The 4,308-nt window shown below is 30.8% G+C and overlaps 1 protein-coding gene across 1 annotated transcript in view; it reads left to right on the forward strand.

Moving 5' to 3' along the window:
• LOC139482110 (E3 ubiquitin-protein ligase TRIM71-like) overlaps window positions 1-4,308 on the forward strand; it is an 88,687-nt gene that overhangs the window by 13,764 nt on the left and 70,615 nt on the right. The gene's annotated exons all lie outside the window — the stretch shown is intronic.

Consider the following 4,308-nt stretch of genomic DNA (forward strand, 5'->3'; position numbering starts at 1 on the left):
TTTTGACCCCCCTGCCGTATATTGAACCCCCTACTATAGACCTTGAATTTCAAAAATTCAAGCTATTCTTACTCCTCAACATAGTTATAATACTCCAATGAGTAGTTTGTGTGTATTTAATCAATACGAAAAGATATTTAGAAAATTTTACTTAGCCATGGTATTTTGACCCCCCTGCAGTTTATTGAACCCCTTACTATAGACCTTGAATTTCAAAAGTTCAAGCTATTCAAACTCCTTTAATAACATAGTTATAATACTCCAATAAGTAGTTGGTATGTATTCAGGCGCGTAGCAAACCGTACGCAAAAACGCAATTGCGTACACATCGAAAATCTCACAAAAATAAAAATATGATAAATCTAGTAAGAATTTAACTAAAGTAATGAAGTTAATAAAAAAAACAAAAAAAAACAAATATGTTAATGATCACTTTGTAGCTATATTCCGTTCCGAAAACTAGTCTTCCCTTTTCATTTACGAAATCAGCATCGTGATTCTGTTGCTGATACAAACAATTTAAAATGGCTTAGTCCTCCGGGTGTCAAAACACAATTGCCACGTCTTATATGCCTCCTTACCCTGACATCTTTTCTGAAGATTCCAAAATAACTGATGAAATAAAATATGACATTCTTAAGAGACCATGGACATCAATTTATTCTTATGAAACTGAACATGTATCTACCTTTCGTCGATCATTTGATAGCAGAGTTGAATACAAGATTTCTGACAGTAGAGCCACGTTATGTCGCACAAAAGATAATCCCAAAAAACATTGACCAACTTACTTTAGCTGTTGGGGACATAATCTTTAATGAAATGCAGATGATGGCATGCCCATGTTACAAAAGACGAATTTCAAGATCGAAATTCGGAGATGGTTAACAAAATGGACTGGATATTTTGATAACATTCCTAACAAGCTGCAGGAAACATTAAATGTTATAAACCAAGGATACCCGGGAATCTTTCAGATACTTAATGTATTTGCATGTATGCCGGTCTCGACGGCAACGCGGACAGAACGATTCTTTAGTACCATGAGAAGAGTGAAGACCTAGTTGAGAAATACAATGAAAACGAATCGTTTATCTGGACTCGGTCTTTTGAACATATACTATGAATATTTTTTTTAAACAGACACGGTTTTGGACATCTTTAGTAGAAAAAAGAAAGGAAATGGGCATTGATTTTTCAGAATTAACTTATGAGAGAAAAAAAAAAGCTGAAAAACACTGCTTTTTCACTCATAAAATAAAACATAAAGATATGTGTCTGATTCGAATTTTTATTTATGTATTATCTCAATAAGAAAAAATAGCATTTAAGTTGCACAGTGTTGGCTTAGAAATTAGTTTGTTTTCTAATGTAAAGTGGGTTCAGCATGATTAGGTAACAAATAAAATATACCTAATCAAGCCATTTTAACCCACTACACATAAGAAAAGAAAAAACAAATTGTTAAGCCCAACAGTACGGGTTTCTTTGTTTTTCTCTGATTATTTATTTCCAAAGTTGACTTGTTTTTCCTGAAAGTAAGATTTCTGTGAGGTCATTTTAAGTCCTCGGAAATTGCGAGAATGCAGGATTTTGCACCATTTACCCGAGAACTTCTGAGGGCCTTCAGCGGCCTCAGACCCCCGGCCGTATGACTACCTTCTCCGGCATTGCGTACACATCAAAATTGCCTAGCTACGCCCCTGGTATTTAATATACTGGAAAAGATATTTTGAAAATTTTACTTAGCCATGGTATTTTGACCCCCCTGCGGTATATTGAACCCCCTACTATAGACCTTGCATTTCAAAAATATAAGCTATTCTTACTCCTCAACATAGTTATAATACTCCAATGAGTAGTTTGTATGTATTTAATATACTGGAAAAAAAAAAAAAAGATATTTTGAAAATTTTACTTAGCCATGGTATTTTGACCCTCCTGCGGTATATTGAACCCCCTACTATAGACCTTGAATTTCAAAAATTCAAGCTATTCTAACTCCCTAACACAGTTATAATACTCCAATAAGTAGTTTGTATGTATTTAATATGCTGGAAAAGATATTTTGAAAATTTTACTTAGCCATGGTATTTTGACCCCCCTGCGGTATATTGAACCCCCTACTATAGACCTTAAATTTCAAAAATTCAAGCTATTCTAACTCCTTAACATAGTTATAATACTCCAATGAGTAGTTTGTATGTATTTAATACACTGGAAATATATTTTGAAAATTTTACTTAGCCATGGTATTTTGACCCCCCTGCGGTATATTGAACCCCCTACTATCACTACAAAACTCCAAAAGTCTGAAAAGACCAGTTTTTGTCTCGATTTGCATGAACTTTTACTCGACATTCTCGTTTTGTATGAAATTTTTGTAAAAATTCTCGACAAAGTCTTAATTTGTCTGAAATATGTATTTATATTCTCGACATTGTTCTCGACTATCTGTATTGTTTCTCGATTTTTCTCGACACTTTCTCGACAGTCTAAAATGTGTCTTGATTTGTCTTGACCTATTCTCGACTGTCTTGAATTTGTCTCGATAAGTCTTGACATATTCTCGACATTCTTAATGATGTCTGAATATGTCTCGACACATTCTCGACATTCTTAATGATGTCTGAATATGTCTCGACACATTCTCGACATTCTTAATGATGTATGAATATGTCTCGACACATTCTCGACATTCTTAATGATGTATGAATATGTCTCGACACAATCTCGACATTCTTAATGATGTCTTAATATGTCTAGACACATTCTCAACTATAAATTTCATCTGAATTGTGTATCGACGCAGTCTTACAGTCATAAACACTTTTTTGAGCTGATTTGTTTTCATTTCTATTATGGCTTAACTAGACTAAAAGAATTAGAATACAATATCACAATGCAAATTATAAAAACAACAATTTGGTCAATAATTGTTTATTAGCCATACAAACATTGAATATTATGCATGTAAAATGAAATATGTCTACAGTATGAGTGATTTCAATCATTAAGCACTTATTTATCATATGTATAAATTAACATTTGTAACCCATATTTAAATAGGTTTATATTTAACCATACTCACATTTGTATTTGTAACATTTTCATACCAATATTAATTTTTGTTCTTATCAAAATATTTACATATAAACATTTTAATACAAAATATTTAATTGCCAAAATTTTGTTTCAGTAGTAATAATTTAAGTGTAACTTGAAAAAGAACAGTAAATTCTAGAAAGAGAAATAAAGCAGAATAAATATCCTGTACAATGGTTGTAATTTGAAAGCTCGGAACTTTTTTTTTTCAATTACAGAAAAAAGTAGGATGTAAAATGTGTGTTTTGGTTTCCACATTTTAAATGTTTTGACACTACGTTTCTGAATTTTTATAGAAGTCGTTATCCTCATTGCTTTTTAAATTGATAATACTGACCGAAACCAAATCAGGACATAAAATTGAGTGTCCAAAAAATAAATCAAACATATGCAAATTTATATAAAAGATATAACAAAAAACTGAATTCATCAAATATGGGTCCACTTTCTACATGATAACTTTTAAAAAGTACTCACAATGTTAAGGCAGATCATATGTAAGTTTCCTGAGATTCATTTTTTTTATACTTTGCTAAATTGAAGATTTTTATATGCTCTTTTAAAAAATATAATAGAAAGAATGGGCCTCTGTGCTATTTTTAAAACTATGAGTCATTGAAAAATTGTAGGATCATGCAAAAACACATTTTTGTGCAAAAAAAAATCTATGAGATAGAACTTTCATTGAAAGAAATTGTGAGAAGATAGGTTTTATAATATGTATAAAGAAAAAAAAAGAAAAAGTGGTGTCACTGAACTGCTTTCTTGATACAAGTAAAATTTTAAAAAAATCCCAATCAGACCAGTAACTTTTTTTTACTAAAAGAGTTATCTCCCCTTAAATGGCTCAGTTGAAAAAAAATGTCTCTAAAACACAAAATGTATGGTATTTGTTTAAATATTTTGGATAATGCAATAATTATCTACCTATTGAAGGAACTCATTAATTACAAATTACTAAGAAATACTATAATAATATTAAGTCTTATATATTATTATTACCATTTTTTACAGGTGAAATACAGGTAAATGCGTTAAGGTGCAACTATTATTTTGGAAAAGTAATGCAAAAAAATGTTGGAAACGTAATACACCCTTTGAAAGGAATATCTCATAGAAAAAAGCAAAGTTGACTTCCATTTAAAAAATCTCTTTTTATCCATTTATTTTTTTCTTTTGAACAACTCGTTCTATATACAGCAA

This window comes from Mytilus edulis, chromosome 7 (assembly GCF_963676685.1).
Source record: "Mytilus edulis chromosome 7, xbMytEdul2.2, whole genome shotgun sequence".
Lineage (NCBI taxonomy): Eukaryota > Metazoa > Mollusca > Bivalvia > Mytilida > Mytilidae > Mytilus > Mytilus edulis.